The 23,987-nt window shown below is 46.8% G+C and overlaps 1 protein-coding gene and 1 long non-coding RNA gene across 5 annotated transcripts in view; one reads left to right on the top strand and one right to left on the bottom strand.

Moving 5' to 3' along the window:
- Positions 1-23,987, top strand: part of ZBTB20 (zinc finger and BTB domain containing 20) — a 941,497-nt gene that overhangs the window by 475,129 nt on the left and 442,381 nt on the right. The window lies entirely within an intron of this gene.
- The window catches only part of LOC143817887 (uncharacterized), a 38,751-nt gene continuing 29,058 nt past the window's right edge, over positions 14,295-23,987 (bottom strand). Inside the window, exons 2-3 of the long non-coding RNA XR_013224192.1 lie at positions 18,757-18,857; positions 14,295-14,954 (exon numbers count right to left, since the gene is read on the bottom strand). This is a non-coding gene — a long non-coding RNA (uncharacterized LOC143817887). The remainder of the gene's footprint in view (positions 14,955-18,756; positions 18,858-23,987) is intronic.

Raw genomic sequence — 23,987 nt, 5'->3', positions numbered from 1 at the left:
TTCAGGCGGTTTACAAAGCGGATCTGCTCCAAATCCACCTGAAAAATACATTGTGTGAGCAAAGCCTAAAAAGTTCAGCGGCCGAGCGCCCCCGTGTCCCCTGGGGAAGGAGCATGAAGGCTATAGACCATGGTAAATGCAATGGGGAGGGTGAAGGACACGAATGATGGGGAAAGGACGACGGTGCACATCGCACACTGCTGGTCATGGTGGAGTGGGGCTCTATTTCCAGCATTGCTGTGGGGCCCCACGGCCACCTCCTACATGGAGTCGTCTGTGTCTGCCATGTGCGCTCCGCTCAGTGTCGCGTCTCTGTATGTGACTTATCAGTCCAATCAACTACATTCGGTGCCTTGGTCAGGAGATGCCAATCACACGAGCCGATGACTAATTTGCTGTAAATAATTACAGAGTGAACAGAACCGGCTCTTTACAGTGAGTTCTGAGGCCGGAGAAGATGTATCATAGGCAGCATAACCCGGCATCGGTACAATAAGAGCGAAGTTCACCGCTGCGAACACTCCCTTCCTGGGAACACGGCCCAGGGGTCACATGTACTTAATTGGGATGCATGCTATATACACTGCTCGTATCGGAATGTGCATAATAAAAGCGAGAGTATCAAGAGCAGATTAGATTTAAAAAAAAAAAGTCATGTATGAAGCAGTAAATCTGGCAACTTGCGTCATCGCCATCCACCCCCCACCTCGTCCCGAGTGCACAGATTCTACTGTAATTCATAACCTAGAATATAAACGACCGATCTGCTGAGAGATAGGATAGAAGAGCAGCGATCCCGAAATACAGATCCGGACCAAGGGGCACCATGGGGGAAGGGGCACTGTGGGGGAAAGGGGCACTGTGGGAGAAGAGGCACCATGGGGGAAGGGGCACTGTGATGAAGGAAGAGGCATTGTGGGGGTAGGGGCACTGTGGGGGGGAGGAAGGGGCACCGCAGGGGAAAGGGCATGGTGGGGGAAGGGGCTCCGCTGGGGAAGGGGCACTATGGGGAAAGGGGCACTGTGGGAGAAGAGGCACCATGGGGGAAGGGGCACTGTGATGAAGGAAGAGGCATTGTGGGGGTAGGGGCACTGTGGGGGGGAGGAAGGGGCACCGCAGGGGAAAGGGCTCCGCTGGGGAAGGGGCACTATGGGGAAAGGGGCACTGTGGGAGAAGAGGCACCATGGGGGAAGGGGCACTGTGGGGGGAAGAGGCACTGTGGGGGAAAGGGGCACTGTGGGAGAAGAGGCACCATGGGGGAAGGGGCACTGTGGGGGGAAGAGGCACTGTGATAAAGGAAGAGGCATTGTGGGGGACGGGGCACTGTGGGGGGAGGAAGGGGCACCGCAGGGGAAAGGGCACGGTGGGGGAAGGGGGCACTGTGGGGGAAAGGGGCACTGTGGGGGAAGAGGCACTGTGGGGGAAGGGGCACTGTGGGGGGAAGGAAGAGGCACTGCAGGGGAAAGGGGCACTGTTGGGGAAAGGGGCACTGGGGGAAGAGGCACCGTGGGGGAAGGGGCACTGTGATGAAGGAATAGGCATTGTGGGGGACGGGGCACTGTGGGGGGAGGAAGGGGCACCGCAGGGGAAAGGGCACGGTGGGGGAAGGGGCTCCACTGGGGAAGGGGCACAGTGGGGGAAGGGGCACTGTGGGGGAAGGGAGAGGCATTGTGGGTTAAAGGGCACCATGGGGAAAGGGTTACCGTGGGGGACTGAAAGGGCATTGTAGAGGAAAGGGCACAGTTGGGGAAGGGGCACCATGGGGGAAAGGGCACCGCGGGGGAAGGGACACTGTGGGGGGGGGGAAGACGCACCGTGGGGGGAATGGGCGTTGTGAGGCGAAGGGGCACCGTGGGGGAATGGGCACCATGGGGAAAAGAGGCACCACCCGGGAAGGAGCATTGTAGGGGGAAGGGGCATAGTGAGGGAAAGGGCACTGTGGGGGAAGGAAGGGGCACTTTGTGGTAAAGAGCACCATGTGGGAAGGGGCATCATGGGGGATGGGGCACCGTGGTCCTGGACACTTCTATAGTACCAGACTTCTCTCTAGATGACTCCATTGGTTACTGCCAACGGTGGGAACATGAAGGAAAACTCACTGCATCGACTGTTCAAGAAAAAAATGCGCAACTTTACCACTTTCTACTCCATCACTTAAACCCTGTCTTACGCTCGAGTAACATCCAAAGCTTCTTCTTGATTCTGGAGTGCTGTGCATGGACACTTAATAGCAATAGGCAGGATTTTGAAAGCAGCTATGAATGTGGTTGGAGAATTAGTCATCATGACTTTCCCATAGCTCAAAGATGGTGTAACACTAGGATACGCCAGTGCTCTATGGTATTAAAGAGGCCACAGTATCTATTTACCACTCCATCCTCTTCTAAGGTTTTCCTGCACAACAGCGCTCCTGGCCACCCGACTGTACAGGGGGTGACTGCTGGATGCATTCACTTCAATAGAGCTATCTTTCCATTCTCTGCACTGTCGGGTGGGCTGGAAGCTTCTGTGCAGGAAAAAAATCAAGAAACGGGACACCATAGCCCTTTTATCCTCAACTCTACTGAAAGCTATTCACTTTTAGGTCCCCATTGGGGACACAAGTTTAGATTATAGAGTAAAGGTTGTATCCTGAATAAAGCGGAGTGTAGCCAATGAGACAGACGAACACAGTAAGACCGTACCCTCTCCAGCTGCGGAGTAACCACCTGCAGCGGTGTAAGTAGGGGGTCTGTTATGGCAGACGTGATCATCTGTTGCTTGGGACTTTGTCTGGCTGATCCATTTGTGTGTTTGGAAGACACATCGTAAGGCTTTCTACTCATGGCTGCTCCTGTATTTGAGCAGGGACAACTCCAGGCTCCGCACATCTGTAGGACCCCATAGACCTTTTTTCTTCTGCCTGGCAGATAGGACTAGGCATCCTTCTATTTACTTCTCGAGTTTGCCTAGTGGACTTAACTGAGGGGCATGAGTAAGGCCTTATCTGGCCTTAGACTTGCCGGTAGAACAGCCATCTCTTCTGACCCCCACATACACACGAGCAGTCGGGGTTCTTGTGTTTTCAGTGGGGAGAAAGTTACAGGTTGCTTATCAGTCATCGAAATCCAAATTGCCCATTCTGTCACATTTCTGATACCACCTCCCGGGAAGAGTCAGGAAGCCTCCTTACACGTCAGATGGTCGGCTAGTCTTGGGCGAACTTTTTGTACTTTGGAAAACTGAGTCTTATTTAAAAAAAACAAACAAAGTCCGTCATGGACAATGGACAATTGTGAGGCCCGAGCAGTAGTAGAAAACATTGAGAAGTCCAGGTCTTCAGTACTGGAGCTCAGGTTTTTTAAGTTTTTTTATTTTTGGATTGGGGTAAATTTTCCTCTTAATATCCAGGTCATATTATATTTAATACAGTCAGGATTTGGAGGGGGACATCTCCATTCATCGTGGATAGACGCTGGAGAGTTTCCTATAAAAGACAAATGTGACAATCCCCCCCCCCCCCGACCTCCCCAGATCTCCGCTCAGAATCCCACACCCACCACTAATAGACCTCCATTATATCCAGCTTCTCCGATTGACCCCCTCCAGAGAACTGTACCTGGGAACTAGATTAGACGTAGAGTCACAACTATTCAGACCCTCGAATTTTATTATATGTAGACGCTGTAACTTGTACATTACACGAGTGAAAACCTGTAACTATCTCAGCAGCTTTAAATAGTAGATAATTGTAGCTATTGAGAGCTAAGACTTGTGCCTTTCTGGAAGTCGGGTCAAAAGAAACAACTTGATAATAATAACGTGGCGTGCACTGCATACTTACATTAACACATCTTGACACGACACAGACGTCATTAACCATCACCGTGCCGGCGTCCTCCTAGTCTACAGCATGCTATTGGAAGATTCAGTTCATTAGGAAATAAACAGCGAGGCTTCGGAGAGAACACGGGAAAGATGATGATCATCCACAAGGTGCTGAAGATGAAAACTTTAGGACTGGCTAAAAACAACTTGAAACTAAAACCAATTCAAGATGATTCCTCTACTTGAATGACCAGACAGGAGGTTAATACTATTCTGGAGATAAGACCAAGCTCATTTGAAAAGTTACTTCTTCTCGGAGGAGGAGAGATCGGGCCATCAACAAGATGAATAACGATTATCGAGGCATTCATGATTATGTCCTTGAGACATCTGAAGACATGTTTGGAGAAATATTTTGCCAGGGTTCTGCCACTGTAAGAATTCTCTACTGTCAAAGAGAGCTGAACATGGCTTCAAAGAGCGTCCATCACCCTGGAGGACCTGGGATGTTCCTGTATAACACAGATAGTCCATTGATTTCAGTGACCTTTGTGCAATGCTTCATTTTTCTTGTGGGAGCGCTGTATGGAAATTAAGCATCTGCTGTTTTGTTCCTCCATGGGTTATAGACAAGATCCAGCTTACGGTTGGAGTAGTCTATAGCTGGCTTCTGATTTTGGACAGTCGCAAAGTCTTTAGACCATATTTATGTTGCCCATTGATATCTATAAGGGAAAAAAAGTGAATGTAACAGAAGTCGAATGATGGAAAAGTTGATCTGCTGTATTGGATTTTTGGTTTGAGTCAATACTTGAGTTGAAACGTATTTCATAGTGAACCAGAGAGCAGCGTACAAACAATGATAGACAAGTCCAAGTCACATATCAAAGCAGAGATTGACCTTGAATGATAGAACCTCATCTCATCCATTGCAGCCAAAACCAGATCACAGCAGATCTGCATCCCACCAATTTTAGCCCAGACCAATTGATAGATCATGGCAGAGGATCACCGTAAACAATAGATCTGTTTTCCATCCATAGAAGCCGAGACCAACCTCAGATCACAGCAGACTGTGTATGAGCGACAGATCTGCATCCCATCAATGGAAGCCCAGATCAAGCGATAGGTTAGGTTAGAGGTTCACCATAAACAATAGATCTGTTTCCCTTCATCACAAGCCAAGACCAAGCTTCAGATCACAGTAGACTTAGCATGAGCGACAGATCTGCTTCCCATCAATGGAAGCCCAGATCAAGCGATAGGTTAGGTTAGAGGTTCACCATAAACAATAGATCTGTTTCCCTTCATCACAAGCCAAGACCAAGCTTCAGATCACAGTAGACTTAGCATGAGCGACAGATCTGCATCCCATTAATGGAAGCCCAGACCAAGTCACAGATCAGGACAGAGATTGACCATAAACATTAGATCTGTATCCCATTGATAGAAGCCAAGACCAAGCCTCAGATCTCAGTAGACTGAGCATGATCAACAGATCTGTATCCCGTCAATGGAAGCCCAGACAGTGTCACAGATATCAACCAGAAGCTGAGCATGAGCGATAGATCTGCATCCCATCATTGGAAGCCTGGATCAGAGCAGACCAACCATGAACATAAGATCTGCATCTCATCCATGAAAGCGCAAACCAGGTCACAGATCATGGCAGAGAGCTCCTTGATCTTCATAGACCAACCGAGAATGAAAAGTCACCCAGAGAAAAGCCATCCAATGTACTATAAGGAAACCCCTCTGACATTAGAGAATATTATTTGATTTGTTTCTATGTTCCAGTTATTAATAAAGCACTAATAACTGAATGGGTTCCAGTAACACTCCAATCCTGGCAGTGAAACCTCTTAAGATACCGCTGCAATAGCAATAACAGCATCTAAGGTGCGTTAAGTTGTTTTGCAGACTGGATATTTAATAAACTTTGCATAAAAAGATTTCCACATTCAAATAAGTATATCCATTTTCTTAAGAATTTTTCTTTATTTTAAATAGCTTTCCATTAAAAAAAATCTATATATTTGGAGCAATAGTTATGACTAGTTAGAATGTCCCCAAAAAAATCACATTACCCCATAAAACATCAAAAACCCTAAATATGTGTTATTATTCCATTTATACCGATACATAGAATACAAGTATGGCTGCATCAACTGAAAAGTAAAAACGTTTTTGTCCCTGTTATAAGACATTATACTGTATGGTTCCAGAAACATTTGGGCTATGATCTCCAAAGGTGGTCCTTGACTCTTGGACAATTGTTTTGATAATTCTTTTCATTTCTCTGTATGAAATCTTGCGAGGAGCTCCTGGTCGTGGCAGGTTTATGGTGAAATCTTGCGGGGAGCACAAGGTTGTGGCCAGTTTATGGTGAAATCTTTCAGGGAGCTCCTGGTCGTGGCCGGTTTATGGTGAAATCTTGCAGGGAGCACCTGGTCGTGGCCAGTTTAGGGTGAAATCTTGCAGGGAGCACCTGCTCGTGGCAGGTTTATGGTGCAATCTTGCCAGGAGCACCTGTTTGTGGCCGGTTTATGGTGAAATCTTGCATGGAGCACCTGGTTGTGGCCGGTTTATGGTGCAATCTTGCATGGAGCACCTGGTTGTGGCCGGTTTATGGTGAAATCCTGCGGGGAGCACCTGGTTGTGGCCGGTTTATGGTGAAATCTTACAGGGAGCACCTGGTTGTGGCCGGTTTATGGTGAAATCTTACAGGGAGCACCTGGTTGTGGCTGGTTTATGGTGAAATCTTACAGGGAGCACCTGGTTGTGGCCGGTTTATGGGGAAGTCTTACAGGGAGCACGTGGTTGTGGCCGGTTTATGGTGCAATCTTGCCAGGAGCACCTGTTTGTGGCCGGTTTATGGTGAAATCTTGCATGGAGCACCTGGTTGTGGCCGGTTTATGGTGCAATCTTGCATGGAGCACCTGGTTGTGGCCGGTTTATGGTGAAATCCTGCGGGGAGCACCTGGTTGTGGCCGGTTTATGGTGAAATCTTACAGGGAGCACCTGGTTGTGGCCGGTTTATGGTGAAATCTTACAGGGAGCACCTGGTTGTGGCTGGTTTATGGTGAAATCTTACAGGGAGCACCTGGTTGTGGCCGGTTTATGGTGAAGTCTTGCGGGGAGCACCTGGTTGTGGCCGGTTTATGGTGAAATCTTGCGGGGAGCACCTGGTTGTGGCCGGTTTATGGTGAAATCTTGCGAGGAGCACCTGGTTGTGGCCGGTTTATGGTGAAATCTTGCGGGGAGCACCTGGTTGTGGCCAGTTTATGGTAAAATCTTGCAGGGAGCACCTGGTCCAGGATGGTTTATGGTGACATGATGTTCCTTCCACTTCCATGTTCTTTCCACCTAAGAATTTGGGACAGAATTGACATGTCACTGCCCATTTTTGCATCGCCAACAGCCCCTGAACTGAAGACCCCGGAGGAGGTCATTATATATGAAGGATTTCTTCATCGTGTGTTGACTCTGATACCTGCTCGCGGTTTTGGTATTTTCGGTGCAGCACGGTTCACCGTTGATCCCAGTTTGCCGAGCATTCTGCCTCCCTCCGCTCTATAAGAGATTAGATTCAGGCCATAGCACAGTGTGGAAATTGATTCGGAAAGCCCGCAGGAGGCAGGACGGGGATCCTGACATAAGACGGCAGTGGAAGAATAGGGCGTATTGTCAGTGTGAAGTGCCTTGGGTTTCCATAGGCCATTCTGATGACATCTGAAAAATATGCCTGTTTAGCAAGAGAATCGGTCTCTTTCTGTGCCGTGCTCTCACCATGCCAATTTACAATCAGTGAGACCAGTTCAGTTGAGTTTTTTTTTTCACCCATTTACAATGCTGGAGTATCCTCACACGGCCTCGACTGATGTAATCAGACCAAGGGGCTAATCACAATGGGCCGGGGACTCGTTAGAGCTCTCGTCCAACGCGCCGGTTGCTCGTGATGTTTTGTTTCCTCTGGTTTCATTTGTCCAGTAACTTCATCGAGCATCGTTTCCATTCCATATGGTTCATTTATGTCAGATCGGGCATCAATAATGGGTTTTCGCTGTGACGGTGATTATCTTTGGATGGAAAGGCAGGCTGTTACTTTATAACATCTGCACCTAAAGGAAAATTCCACTTTTATCTACAATTCTGTACGCTGCCCTGCAATGGAAATATCCAACATGTGCTGATGAGTTGGGCGTGATGCAAAAAAAGTGACCCATCTGGTGGAGAAAAGAAAAGTGCAATTTAGCTTTAAAGGGTCTTTCCCTAGGATAGGTGTTCAGTATCAGATTCATGGAGGGGTCCCATACCTGGGCACTCCCCACTAATCAGTTGATAACTGGTGTCAGAAGTTCAGTGTATTGAGCCGGGACATCACAGATTCCATTTATTGCCCAGTGGTCGTTCTCGGTACTGCAGCTCACATCACATTCACTTTAATAGGAGCTGAGCTGCAGTACCTGAGAATGTCCACTACACGGCGTATGGAGCAATGCTGTTCGAGCACCAAACACTATGACTATCCGGCTGCCGTAGAAGCTGGTAACTACTGATTAATGTCAGGTGTCGGACTCCTTGAGTTGTGAAATTGGAAGGTCATTAATATTGTAGTCGTGACGACTCTTTTAAGTCATCCTGACCTTTCTCTGATGCCTTTATATGATTATTGTTGACTCACGGAAGCTTTTGTTAGGGATTTGATTCTCTGTAATAAAAACCCACATGTATTTTCTAAGGAAGGGATCTGAGAGCAGCCCCTTCTCTCTTTGGAGGATCTGGCACCTCATTGCATTACGTAGACAGCCTTTGTTTCAGTGGTACGGAGTAATTCTCATTTTCACCTGTGGGGGCGCTGTAGGAGAGTTAGTCACTTGTTACCAGGTTCTTCACCGTGTTTTAGAGCAGTGCGACCACCTGTAATCTGACAATTTCTCTCTTTGGAGGACCCGGCACCTCATGGTATTACGTAGACAGCCCATTTGTTTCAGTGGTACGATGTGATTCTCATTTTCACCTGTGGGGGCGCTGTAGGAGAGTTAGTCACTTGTTACCAGGTTCTTCACCGTGTTTTAGAGCAGTGCGACCACCTGTAATCTGATAATTTCTCTTTTTGGAGGACCCGGCACCTCATGGTATTACGTAGACAGCCCATTTGTTTCAGTGGTACGATGTGATTCTCATTTTCACCTGTGGGGGCGCTGTAGGAGAGTTAGTCACTTGTTACCAGGTTCTTCGCCGTGTTTTAGAGCAGTGCGACCACCTGTAATCTGATCATTTCTCTCTTTGGAGGACCCGGCACCTCATGGTATTACGTAGACAGCCCATTTGTTTCAGTGGTATGATGTGATTCTCATTTTCACCTGTGGGGGCGCTGTAGGAGAGTTAGTTACTTTTTACCAGGTTCCTCCCTGTGTTTTAGAGCAGTGCGACCACCTGTAATCTGATCATTTCGGAGAGACCCAAACTGGGCAACCCATTTAATTCTCACCATTGCAGTAAAGCCAACTCCATGTTTCCCAGAAACCTCGATGATTTGGATCCGGCCAATGATCTGGGACGACTTTTGCAATCTCTCGATACATTTTGGAATCATCCATGAAAATTGGGCACAAGGTTTGTGAATCTGCGGATAATATCCCGTTAATGATCGTGGCCGCTGCCATTGTAGTCATCTCCGTACATTGATTTCGGATGGAAACAAGCAAATTGGGGCCAGAGTTCACCATTTATGTATCTTGGCAGCTCAGACGCTGCGAGAAAGATGTCAAATGCCAGCTGGCTCTGGCAAGACATATGTTTTGCTGTCTCAGCAGAAAATAAAGAAATAGCAAAATGACAGAAACTCAGAGAATTCATCACCCGGCACCAGGCAGGTTTGTGCCACCGAACACTGAAATACCCCCGGTAGTTGCCTGTGTCCCAGCTGCCCTCATTATTGGTCACTTCATCTTCTCCGAGAGGGCGAGAATCCGCTATAAAAGGACACAAATAACATAAAAGCAACGACAGAGCAAGACCGACATTGTTCACAGCAATCAGAGGTCTTTAAAACGGTGAAGGACACATTAACAAGTGACGGAGTATCACCAGAATATACTGCCATCACTGCCTGATCAGTGGGAATCCAAAAGCTGGGACCTCCCTGTTCTAATGGAGCGGTGGTCCGTACAGTAGGTGCAGCCTTCGCTCCTTTTTAATGGGGCACTTAGGAATAGGGGGGGTCCCAGTGGTTGGACCCCCAGCAATCAGAAAGTAATCTCCTATCTTATGCAACTGTACTGGCACATTATGACTTCTGCAGAGTGTAGGTGATAACTGTCTGATTGCAGGGGGTTCAGTTATTGGGACCCCCACTAGTCCCAAGTTCTGAAGTGCCCCATTAGAACGGAGCGATGATTGCACATGTGCTCCCCCGGTCCATTTATTTCTACCTCTGACAGTCATATAGACAGTGTTATGGAGCGGCAAAGCGCATTCTTCTGGGGTATTTCAGAGCCCCATTCACATGATCGGTGGTGTCCAAAACAGTCGGAGTCCCATCAAGAAACTGCTGAGATTGGAATAACCCCTTAAATGCATCAAGCGGACGGCAGTGTCACACAGCGGGGAGGTAACCAAAGGTATCCGGGACCCTCTTTCTGGCATTTGGCCGGTACTAGATGCCGGACCCAGGGCTGAGGAGTCGGTAAGACAAACCTCCGACTCCGGCTCCACAGCCCTGGCTGGATCTCCACAGTTCCTGGACCCGCTTTCTGGGAATCGGCTGGTACTAGATGCCGGACCCAGGGCTGAGGAGTCGGTAAGCCAAACCTCCGACTCCGGCTCCACAGCCCTGGCTGGATCTCCACAGTTCCTGGACCCGCTTTCTGGGAATCGGCTGGTACTAGATGCCGGACGCAGGGCTGAGGAGTCGGTAAGCCAAACCTCTGACGACTCAATTTCCCTGACTCCCGACTCCGACTCCACCCTGACTGGACCTCCATAGTTCTAACAGCATAGCCTAAATATGGGCTGTGGTATACCCCAACATTGGTGTAGCCCCCCAGTGCAGGGTCTCGTTGTGCGCCGCCGCTCTGCAGGACTTCGTCCCCCCTTTTATTTCATTTGTCTATAGTTATGGCAGTCGTGTAACTTTCCATTCAATAAGTCAGATTTCTCTTAAGCTATAGATCATCAAACCTCGTCTCTTCGGAGGCGATTCAAACGCTCACACCTCAGACCGTCCGCTCCCGCCGAGGCTTTTTTGTGTCGGATTGTCAGACATTAATGGCACTTAAAAAACAGCTTTGAAAATGTTCTACCTGGAAGGCATGAGTCTCCAGTGTCCTGGGAACATCAAACCTCCCTCACAAGATTGCCATTGATGTAGTGCTGAAAAAAACGCTCAGATCTCGCAATCAGACAGTATTTTACTGAGAATTGCCCGACATACAGACTCTCCTCTATGAAGGCCAGTCCTGCGCTGCTCCACTAATATTCCCGTACGTTCGCTAATAGGATATTGTGTTATATCCTCGTATCACCTTGTAATAAGGCAGCCATCTTACCAGTGAGAGAGTCGTGGACAGCATGAACGCAGCCGCCTTCACTCTTCGACTGGATTTAGCCGTTAGCGGACAGCTTTACATGTGGGACTGGGGTCCAGGAACCCCCTACAAGACTTACGTCTAGCAATCAAATTGAGCATATTCTGCAAATAAAGTCCAGTCTCCAAAAATAATCACCACTAGGACCTTCTTCATGTGCAAGAACGAGGAAATTGGATGCGAAGAAATATATTTCATTCAGGCTGTACATCGTTTTCAACATTGCGCCCAATGGTCGGAGTACGGCACTGTCCAAACTTTACATCTAACGTTAAGAAAAAATGCAATGAATGGAGTGGACTCACTACTATCACAGAGGGTATGACCACACTTCTAGGATTCCCATGTCTCCATGGGATCACCGTCTGGTGGCTGCAACCAGGAGAAGAGTAAATGGAGCGTTGGCTCGCATCCTACTGGAAGTCTACAAGGGGTTCAAAGTGAGAGTGAAGGCTTTAAAGGGGTTGTTTCATCACAGTCCAACCCTTTAATCTAAGACCCTCTGCAAACAGTTGACTTTGCTGGAGAACCTTTTGCCCGGCTGTGTAGTATTATCAGCTGAATCACTTTGCCGTATATGTATGAATACATGGCAACCAGCTTTCCAAACTATGACGTCCATCTCAAATTGCAGAGGAATGCCCACTTTTGGGCAGGTTTACCTTTCTCGGGATTGTCTGTGATTTTGGGAGATGTGTTTATCACCTTCTGTAGGCAGAGAATGAATCAAACATGTCTTCTTAATTGTTAGGAGGAGATTCTGCCTCTGTGGTTGTAGGCCAGGCAGCGTCCAAGAAGGAAACGTCTGGTGATCAAGTAAGAGAAGTGACCCCATGAGAGCTAACATGGCCAGTGATGGTGTCAGGCAGCTACTTCCTATCTCTGAATGATGGACATGAATGGTGCACAGCTGGACTTACGAGATGAAGACTTTCTGCTGGAATCCGTACCACATGCAAGTCCTCCTTTTTGGCAGGAGGTGTGCAAAAATACGGGAAATTGGGGTCATTTGGACTATTACAGCTGCCGAAGGTAGATTTTTAGGTAGTCGTAAAAAGAAGCTGATTGCAGCATTTGGTGTAATGCTGGACAGATGTTCTCCTGCTGTTCTCTCCGTACCCCTGTCCAACCCTGCAACCGGGGAACAGCAAATTCTCTCTTGAATCTCCGCGTTAATCTCCGTGATGAAGAACAGCTCTGTACCAACTCATTAATCCAACGTTGGACTTTAGAGGAGGAAGAAGCAGCAGTTTAATTACTGAAAACAAATCCACTTTGGCTGATCTGTCGGCCTATACATTTTAATCATGGCCGGATCCCATCCGACACGGCGGCCGAGTCTCATTTTGGGAGAATTAACTTGTCTGTCCCTCCTTCTTTATTATTGTGATTGTCGAGAGGGCAATGAAAAATCAACTTTGTGAATTCTCAATGAGACGGAGGTGCTCAGGCCCGGACCCCCGGTTCCCCGCCGAGCTGCCGGCACAGAACACTCATGCCCATGTTATATGTATTTATTCTTTGGATGTGTAATGTACGAGGGCTCGAAAAGCTGCGTCTAAGATCTCCCGCTGGAGTATATATTTATGTTCTATAAAATCTTCCTAGTTAATGTGTCTATACATTCTTAGGTTTTTCTGCTATTACAAATAGCGACAAAAAAAAGAAAAGCGGAAAAGCAGACGAATCACTGTCAAATGTTATAGGACTGCTTACAACCAGTCAACTCAGTTATTGAAATGAGGCACCTCCCAAAAAATTGCCTAAATGGTATGGTTAAACTGGTCCCTCAAAAGTAACCACCAACCATCCCTCAAAAAGGACCACCAACCATCCGACATAATTATGGGGCATGTAAACATTTAATTACTTATGTTTGTAGCTTACATAGCGCCATCATATTCCACAGTGCCCTATATGTGTCATAATCACTAACGGCCCACTAAATTGTCTGTGGGGGGGAAACAAAGTATTTGGAGGAAACGCATGCAAAGGCGAGAAGAAAAAAAAGACAACATGCAGATGTTGCCCTTGGTTGAGTTGGAAACGAGTATCCCAGTGCTGAAAAACCACAGTATCAGTCACCACGTTGGTCTGTAATGGGCTGTCCATGCAGCGCACAACTGTGCTGGGTCCTTTGTAGAGAGTCACTCTTTGTAGCAGACATCTCGTCTGGTTAAAGGGGTTCTGCTCTACTTTAAAACACATTTTAAATTGGCCCAGTGTGGTTGGAAAATACTCCACTCCTTTTCCACCCTTTGTTCCCCACCGGTCTCTTGTCTTTTTCTTCTGGCATGGGTTGTGATGTGACTGCTGCAACCAATCAGTGAAGAAGAAACTAGGAAACTGGTAGGGGACACAGTGGACAAATTGGGGACCCCACTGTTTCAATTCAGAATTTCCCAATAGGCTAATTAAAAAGATATCAGTACTATTGATAGACCTCTAAAGCTACAATGGGGCTTAGTCATCTTCAAGTGAACCTTTGCTTTGGAAGTCTAGGGTTTAAGATTTGGCGGAATATTGCTTTACGATGGATTTCTTCTCCATTGGTTCCAACTAAGATCTAATTTAAAGAAAATTGTGATATTGATCATGAGACACTGACATACCAAAAATGTGTCCGATGCATAGTCCTGAGGCTATCACCGGGCCTAGTGAAACAGTAGACAGTCCCCCGTACATTATGAGGTCAGTCATGTATTTAGTGGATGGCATGGAACACTACATTTCTCCTGCTGTGATTGCACGGTCAAAAGAAACTTCTCATAACTGGACCTATTCAGTTGATTGCTGTCTTTAGAGAAAGAACTTCATGTGACAACTTCTTGTAAAGATAGTTTATACCAGAAATGTACAGGTATTGGTAAACCAGATAACCGTAGTTGATGTTTTTAGACTTTGAGTGTAAGATCTTTTGAAGGTAAGACACCCAACCAGTAGACCGCAAAATTCTGGACAGTTATAGCTTGTCATTCTCATGTGGTGAAGAAAGGGGCCATGGTTCCTACCAAGCTCTCAAGTTCTGCCGGAAAGCCTGCCCACTTATTCCACTTCTCAGTAGTTCTGTTAAACTTTGGTCAAAGCAGTAGAATAGTCAAGTTAAGATATCTAGGAATGTTCGTTGTGTGGGTTTTATGACAGAGGACTTGCTTAACAAAAGAGAAGAAATGTAGGTGGTAGTTTGGTGGTTTGAATACACGTATAGACCTCATCAGTGGCCTAGTCTCATCAATGATTGAATCGAAAGTCTTCACTTTCAGCCTGTGGCACCATCTGCCGTTCTATCTTGCCTCGAAGCCCGTTGATGCGGTATACTTTCCTCCTTTGGATTCCTGCAACTTTAAGAAGAACATCTTAGCAGACATACAGACTTTGTGTGACTCCGTGCTCTGTTCTATTGTTTAAGTTTAGCTACATAACTGGTGGGGATCTTAGCAGCTTCGTTCCAGAATCGAGTCCTGTGAACTTCAGCAGATGTTCCTCCTGTTTTTACGCCAATAGCAACTAGATGCATAATATTTTCCATTCACGCAAGTGATGTGGCTCCAAGTTCTATGGAAGTGAAGCAGGATATTTTAAAATAAGACGTGAATTATTCTCTAAGCCTGTGGATTCATTCAGCTCTTGCATATTCACATGCATTTTCTGTTCGGAGACATTGTGTTCCTCAAACGTCATGTAATGGACAAAATCACAACAACATAGACCCATCATATATAACTATCTCACCACTCACTGCTTCCATTTCTGGACTAAGTGTTGTATGGCTTCCATAGGCTTTTTATTATAATTTTCCACCTTGAGAACCCACGAATGCTTTCGTACTCACATCACATCTACTTCTCTATCCCATAGCTGCAGTAGAAATGGAGGTAATGGTTAAAGAGTCCCAGTGCTCTGCATGTCTCCAAGATTCTGCTCACTGACCTCTTTTAGACCGACTGTTTCATGTATTGGGGTTGTTCTGATGCTTCCCTAATGGCATATGTAAGGAAAAGGAAGGATCTGGAATGTTGGATTTCAACTTCTGTATGTTGTGCCCACTGCAGAATGGCCATTTCCAGAAGAATCTGGAGGGGACTGAGGAGTCTTCAAAGGGACAAAGGAGTCTGGAGAGGGAGGCAGAGGAGTCTGTCTAGGAAGACAGAGGTGGGTAGGAAGTCTGGAGTGAGGCAAAGGAGTTTGAAGAGGTCTGAGAAGTCTTCTTGTGGTGAGAGGAGTTTGGAGAGGGAGACAGAGGAGTTTGGAAGTGTACAAATTTGGAAGGCAGAGTCATTAGGGGGACAAACGGGAAAACCGAGGAGTCTGGAGAGGACCAAAAAATCTTTAAGGAGCAGAGCAATCTGGATGAGAGCGAGTTTAAAGGGAACTGAAATTGCAGGAGGGAACTGAGAAGTCTGGAGGGCACTGACAAATCTGGAAGGGGCAGAGGAACCTGAATGAGAAAGAGAGTCTGGAGACTGAGAGGAAGAAGTGTTTGTAGGATCAAAAGATTCTGTAGTGGGATGAAGGGGGAACAATGGAGTCCTGAAAGGACTGAGAAGACTGGAGGGGACTGAGAAGTCTGGAGTAGACTGAGAAGTCTGGAGTAGACTGAGGAGTCTGGAGGAGACTGAGAAGTCTGGCGGAGACTGAGGAGTCTGGAGGGGACTAAGAAGTCTGGAGGAGACTGAGGAGTCTGGAGGGAACTGAGAAGTCTGAAGGAGACTGAGAAGTCTGGAGGGAACGGAGAAGTCTGGAGGGGACTGAGAAGTCTGGAGGGGACTGAGAAATCAGGAGGTGACTGAGAAGTCTGGAGGGGACTGAGAAGTCTGGAGGGGACTGAGAAGTCTGGAGGGCACTGAGAAGTCTGGAGGGGACAGAGAAGTCTGGAGGAGACTAAGGAGTCTTGAGGGGACTGAGAAGTTTGGAGGAGACTGAGGAGTCTGGAAGGGACTGAGGACTCTGGAGGGGACTGAGGACTCTGGAGGGGACTGAGAAGTCTGGAAGGGGCAGAGGAATCTGAATGAGAAAGAGAGTCTGAAGACTGAGAGGAAGAAGTGTTTGTAGGATCAAAAGATTCTGTAGTGGGATGAAGGGGGAACAATGGAGTCTTGAAAGGACTGAGAAGTCTGGAGGGGACTGAGAAGTCTGGCGGAGACTGAGGAGTCTGGAGGGGACTGAGAAGTTTGGAGGAGACTGAGGAGTCTGGAGGGGACTGAGAAGTCTGAAGGAGACCAAGAAGTCTGGAGGGAACCGAGAAGTCTGGAGGGGACTGAGAAGTCTGGAGTAGACTGAGAAGTCTGGAGTAGACTGAGGAGTCTGGAGGAGACTGAGAAGTCTGGCGGAGACTGAGGAGTCTGGAGGGGACTAAGAAGTCTGGAGGAGACTGAGGAGTCTGGAGGGAACTGAGAAGTCTGAAGGAGACTGAGAAGTCTGGAGGGAACGGAGAAGTCTGGAGGGGACTGAGAAGTCTGGAGGGGACTGAGGAGTCTGGAGGTGACTGAGAAATCAGGAGGTGAATGAGAAGTCTGGAGGGGACTGAGAAGTTTGGAGGAGACTGAGGAGTCTGGAGGAGACTGAGAAGTCTGAAGGAGACCAAGAAGTCTGGAGGGAACCGAGAAGTCTGGAGGGGACTGAGAAGTCTGGAGTAGACTGAGAAGTCTGGAGTAGACTGAGGAGTCTGGAGGAGACTGAGAAGTCTGGCGGAGACTGAGGAGTCTGGAGGGGACTAAGAAGTCTGGAGGAGACTGAGGAGTCTGGAGGGAACTGAGAAGTCTGAAGGAGACTGAGAAGTCTGGAGGGAACGGAGAACTCTGGAGGGGACTGAGAAGTCTGGAGGGGACTGAGGAGTCTGGAGGTGACTGAGAAATCAGGAGGTGACTGAGAAGTCTGGAGGGGACTGAGAAGTCTGGAGGGGACTGAGAAGTCTGGAGGGCACTGAGAAGTCTTGAGGGGACTGAGAAGTTTGGAGGAGACTGAGGAGTCTGGAAGGGACTGAGGACTCTGGAGGGGACTGAGAAGTCTGGAAGGGGCAGAGGAATCTGAATGAGAAAGAGAGTCTGGAGACTGAGAGGAAGAAGTGTTTGTAGGATCAAAAGATTCTGTAGTGGGATGAAGGGGGAACAATGGAGTCTTGAAAGGACTGAGAAGTCTGGAGGGGACTGAGAAGTCTGGCGGAGACTGAGGAGTCTGGAGGGGACTGAGAAGTTTGGAGGAGACTGAGGAGTCTGGAGGGGACTGAGAAGTCTGGAGGGGACTGAGAAGTCTGAAGGAGACCAAGAAGTCTGGAGGGAACCGAGAAGTCTGGAGGGAACCGAGAAGTCTGGAGGGGACTGAGAAGTCTGGAGGGGACTGAGGAGTCTGGAGGTGACTGAGAAGTCTGGAGGGCACTGAGGAGTCTGGAGGGGTCTGAGGAGTCTGGAGGGGTCTGAGGAGTGTGGAGGTGACTGAGAAGTCTGGAGGGCACTGAGGAGTCTGGAGGGGACCGAGAAGTCTGGAGGGGACTGAGGAGTCTGGAGGGGTCTGAGGAGTCTGGAGGGGTCTGAGGAGTCTGGAGGTGACTGAGAAGTCTGGAGGGCACTGAGGAGTCTGGAGGGCACTGAGGAGTCTGGAGGGGACCGAGAAGTCTGGAGGGGACTGAGGAGTCTGGAGGGGACTGAAGAGTCTGAAGGAGACTGAGGAATCTAGAGGGGGTAAAGGTGTTTGGAGAAATAAAAGAGTCTGGAGAAGGAAAAAGGTAGATCAAAGGAGTCTGAATCATAGAATCCTAGAATGGTAGAGTTGGAAGGGACCTCCTGGGTCATCTGGTCCAACCCCCTGCTCAATGCAGGATTCACTAAATCATCCCAGACAGATGTCTGTCCAGCCTCTGTTTGAAGACTTCCATTGAAGGAGAACTCACCACCTCTCGTGGCAGCCTGTTCCACTCATTGATCCCCCATCGCTGGAGGAGACAGTGGAGTTTGAAGGTGACTGAGGAGTCTGGACATTTCAAGGAGAGGAGGACAGAAACATTTGGTGGAGAGTGAGAGGAAGGGGACAGAAACGTTTGGATGGGACAGATTATTCTGGAGAAGAACAGATGTATCTGGTAGGTATAGAATAGTCTGGAGGGGATTGAGACCTCTGACAGTGGTGCTGGCCTAAAGCCAGGAATGGGGGAGTAGAAGGTGTTGGATAAATGGATATACAACCACCGATCATAAAGTACGACTGTACTACATAGGTAGTGTCTTTCTACAGCTGTGGATCTAGAGCCCATTGATTCCTCCACCATCTGATGACTTTGAGACTCAACAGGCTCTTGGCAAAAACTGTGATTAGTGGAAACATTAAGATCATTATTTATTTTCTTACTGATCCTTTTGTTTACCTGGAAATAAGTGGTGTCAAAGCACCTGGCTCCCTCCTTCCTGCCTCATGGATGGAATAAGCGACAATTTTATGCCTACTTTCTCCTGAATTTTCAGTGGTCTTTCCATTTGATGCAAGAACCAAGAGGATCAGGATGAACAGAATAATGGAAGGATGTTACAAATTAGATGTGAGAGACATATAAATTTACATTTACAATACAATGTGATCATTCCCTCCTCCCGCCTCCGGTCATGTACCCGTCCTCGCCATTAACCTTCCCGTCGATCAAATACATGGGCGACGGCGTTGTTCTGTCTGGGCGAGGTGAACCGAAGAATCACTTGAAAGGATTTAAGATGAATATATTACAAACGGGGAAAAAAAAAAAAGAGGAAACACCTGACGTTGCCATGGTGACGGCGCAGAATTTGGAGGGATTATTCCAAACCTTTCGGAAGACTCTAAGACAATGGGCGCGGATTGCGAGGTTGTCTGGGCTTTTTAGCTCAGGATGTTAGCATCTGTTTGTTAGGGGGGACGCGTCTGTGACAATCTGCCCATCCTTTGTTGTGTGTTTGCGGTGCGCTATCATTTTGGGCCAGGGGGGGATAGAGGACACAAGTGCTGCTTAGCGAGGGTCTTTGGAGACCGAAGATGATTGTGTTTCTGGCGCTATTGATTTTTTTTGCAGCAGCTGATATTTCAATCTGGGTGCAGCATGACTGAGAGTCTACGCACACTGTCAAGAAGAAATATGATAGTGTCTTAAAAGATTAATAATACTGCCGGTCCTCGGGAGGCTTATCTTAATTCACTGGCCTGTTCCCTGGCATGTTCTGTAATTTATCTAGTCTGATTTGAATAGCAAATGGCAATCGGCTGCCATTAGGGAAATGGGCATCATTTTTATTGATCCAGCATGAGCTGGATTTTTATTTAAGGAGAGCGGCAAAACACTATTAACAGTCGGCAGCCGAGGAGCGGAAAACAAGGGGAAGCATCGTCCAAGGCGACATTTATTTTTAGGAAGATTTGTATTTTTATTTGTTTTTGATCTTTTTTTCCCCAATCCAGCGGGTTATTAACAGCATCGACGGGTTTTATATGATGAGTTGTGGCAATGTAACACTGGATTCTGTCACTTGTGGGGGGCACTGATGTGTCATTTTAAAACAGAAGTCTCCTTAAAGATGTTCTCTGCTCGGAACAAGTCATATCCAAAGGATAAGTGAAGTCATCGAGATTGGTGGCGGTCCGACCGCAAGAACCCGCACAAATGACCAGAAAGGACACTTTTATTCCCGTTCGATTGGCGCGGCGGTGCACATACTTATCTGCCGCTCCTTTCGCTCTCTTTACCGGATTGCCAGAGCGGTGTATTCAGCTTTTTCGGCAGAATGAATGGAGTGGTTGCCATCAATCTCACCTATTCTGTTTAATTCAGACAACCCCCTTTAAGGAGAACCATTACCTTTTAGAATCCCTATTCAAAGGTCTCGGACCCAGCCAACCAGTCTCCTACTTTGAGCTGATGACGAAGAACAACCCCCCAAATAGCTGTCTGCAAATGGAGTTTTTCGGTTTGGCTTTACATCCTCGCTCCTGTGGCAGTGGGGTCTCTGTAGGGTCAGGATTGACTTGTAGGATTGCTGCCTCCGATCGCTGGCACTAGTGACCCTGCTCTCTTCATCTGTGAGCCACTTTCTGCTGATTCTTAAGACCACCACATAAAGTAGACGATGCTCGGCTGCAGTGTCGCTGAGTAATCGTCCGTGGGATCGTTCCCACCAGCAATGTGTTAGACAAACCTAGAAAATCAGAAAAAGAAGCCCCACGCAAAGTGGCAAATGATCCGTTAAATTTCACTCATCGTGTCAAAAGCATGTAGCTTTTGCTGACCACGGCCAATATTTCCCTACCTAGCAGGTCACATGTTCGGCGGCCATCTCGAGAGATATTTACTTAGCATTTTTTGGCAATGTTTCTGTGAAATGACAAAAATTGGTCATTTTGGACCAGTCTGATCTTCTGTGCGTGGAGAGCCTTATGTCTGGATAAGTGGTCATTGTTCAACTTATGAGAACCTTGGTTGTATCTGCTATGTTATTCTTAAGGTTCCATACACATAAGACGAATGTCAGCCAAACATCCCGATATCGGTGGCATCAGGCGACGGTCTATTGGCCAACTGACAGAGGATGTCGTCACAGAGGGGGATACAATGCGGCAGAGAGAAGGGTCCAACGCGTACAATTTTCAAAGGCCAATCCTTTTGTTCGCCAAGAGATAAGGAGGAGACTGACAGCAGCGCTCTCGTAGAGCCACACCGAGTGCTCCTGTGTATGGAGGTCACCCGAAAAGATTATGGAGGCTTCAGTCTGTGACTTCCAGTTAGAACGATAGATAAATATTGAACATTTTTGAAAGTAGCTGCAATCAAGAAACACATGGGTTCGAGTCCAAAAATTTCTGACCACACGATCACTAGACATAAAAGAGGTGGAGGCTCGGTCAAAATTAAGTAAAAGAGCCGGAGAAAGGCCTGAAACATTGTATACATAGGCATGGAAGAAAATAAACTTTTATTTTTTCACTTTATTTTGATGGCAGTGCTGCGTTTGGGGGATTTTAGTCGATAGATACAAAAATAGTGGCATATAGAAGTTTGTGCACCCCTGGTCAAAATTGCAGTTATTGTGAACAGTTAAACAAGTTGAAGATGAAATGATCTCACTAGCCCTAACCCTATCCCAAAAACTAACCCTAGTTCTAAGTCTAACAATAGTCCTAACTAGCCTTAAACCAATCCCATACCATAACCATTCAGTGCCATGTAAAAGTTTGGGCACCCCTGGTCAAAATTACTGTTATTGTGAACAGTTAAGTAGGTTGAAGATGAACTGATCTCTAAAAGGCCTAAAGTTACAGATGACATATTTCCTTTATATTTTAGGCCCAACATGTGTGTATATATATATATATATATATATATATATATATATATATATATATATATATATATATATATATATATGTGTATATATATATATATTCATCTTTTACATTTTAAAAATAACGATATGGAAAATGGGCTGATGCAAATGTTTGGGCACCCTGCATGTTAGTACCTAGTAGCACTCACTTTTTGCAAGTATCACAGCTTGTAAACGCTTTTTGTAGCCAGACAAGAGTCTTTCAGTTCTTGTTTGAGGGATTTTCCTCCATTCCTCCTTGGAGAATTCCTCCAGTACTGTGAGATTCCTGGGTCGTCTTGCTTCCTCTGCTATTTTGAGGTCTAGCTGCAGATTTTCAATGATGTTCAGATCAGCGGACTGTGAGGGCCATTGTAAAACCTTCAGCTTGTGCCTTTTGAGGTCGTCTATTGTGGATTGTGACTTGTGTTTAGGATCATTCTCCATTTGTAGCAGCCATCCTCTTCCTCTTTTCACCTTTAGCTTTTTTACAGATGTTTTATGTTTGCATCAAGAATTTGTTGAAATTTCATTGATTCCATTCTTCCCTCTACCCGTGAAATGTTCCCTGTGGTTAATTAAGGTATGTTACCTTGGTCAAAGTTATCTGAGCACACAAATCTCCAGTGTTTTCATTTTTGTAATTTTTTAAATGTAAAAAAAGAAAATATATATATTTTTGCCTAAAATACAAAGGAAATGTGTCATCTGTAACTTTAGGCCTTTTATCCATCATTTCATCTTCAACTTGCTTAACTTTTCACAATAACAGTAATTTTAATCAGGGGTGCCCAAACTTTTACATGCCACTGTGGATGGATGGATGTCCTCGCTATGTCTGGTACGTTGGGTAGTGTTGGTATTGTGGTGTCAGGGTGGGGATATCTCTGGTAACTCTACGCTCAGTAATATGTGCTATAATAAATGGGATTATGTGTCCAGGAATACGCTTGTGTAAAACGTCGTTTAACATTTGCTGCTCATTTTCTACGACCCTGAGATCTGTAGATAGAAGAATCATCTGATGTGCTGCCAGCCGCAGAAAAGACTGCTATGAAATCTGTGTCCAACACTTCTTCCTGCTGGGGATGAAGACTATGGCTGATACTACAGTGCCATGCTGTGTATCCAGACCAGGGCTGGCAGGCTTGTGGAGAGCACCCAGGTTTATTTGTGCTTCTTAAAGGCAACAGGGTGCACTTACTTCTTGGTTCTCTGAGGAGTGGAGATGTGTCCAAGACATGTTCCTGTCATAAGCTGAGGACACCTACTGTCTAGTCTACATGCTGATTCCATTATCTACACCATACTTGGTGGATTGATCATCTACTAGTACTGACATATCTTCTCCTGAGGTCTTCATGTTGAATATCATCGCCCTGGCTTGATCACACCTAACGATGTAGACCTCGAGGTATCTTAGGCAAGAACCTCACCCAAGTAGGACAGTGGATAAACTTCACTTTGGCCATAAGGATCGAGGGACGTAGGCCTTGACTTCTACAGTGGAGGAATGTCAAGTCACATGAAGGTCTCATAATATGACTCCATTCTTCCCTCTACCCGTGAAATGTTCCCTGTGACATTGGCTGCAACACAACCCCAAAGCATAATTGATCCACCACCATGTTTAATGGTTGGCGAGATGTTCTAAAGGGGCCATCATTAACCACATCAGGACTACGACACCTAGTGTGGACATGCCATATTATTGTGGGGGCTTTCTGTTCTTCTCCATGGGGCTGTGAACATTTCGCAGGTCTCCTTTTTTCCACAACAGACAAGAACTGGCCCAATGATGGAAAAGTGGATGAGGAGGCAGCCAAGGAGCACCCAGGCCATCAAGATCCAGACGGTGGGATGTGATGGCGGGACCCAGCCTTATTTGTATTTTACTTTGTGCCCCTCCAGACATTCATTTATTCATTATATATTTTACGACTGAAATGTTTTAGGCCCATTAGTTAGAAAATGAGCGCCTGTGCCGGTAATGCGTCTGCCTGGGAAGAGCGTGCTTTGTGGTGGACGCATTGTCCTCCCATCGTCTACTGTATATATTAGTCATTCTCATGGTTCTGCCGATGGTAATGTGCCTCTTGTATTATCTCGTGCTGCCACCGAGATGTCATTACACACGACAGCTGGAAAAACTTTATGTCCAGTCATCTGTTATATAGAAATTACAGGTATAAGTGTAATTGGGCCTCCGTCGTCTATCTCCCCCCTCCCGCCTTCTCCGCCGGGCCCGCTTTCTTTCACCCAAATAATGGGAATG

This window comes from Ranitomeya variabilis, chromosome 3 (genome assembly GCF_051348905.1).
Source record: "Ranitomeya variabilis isolate aRanVar5 chromosome 3, aRanVar5.hap1, whole genome shotgun sequence".
Taxonomy (NCBI): domain Eukaryota; kingdom Metazoa; phylum Chordata; class Amphibia; order Anura; family Dendrobatidae; genus Ranitomeya; species Ranitomeya variabilis.
This window is presented reverse-complemented; position numbering and strand designations above follow the sequence as displayed.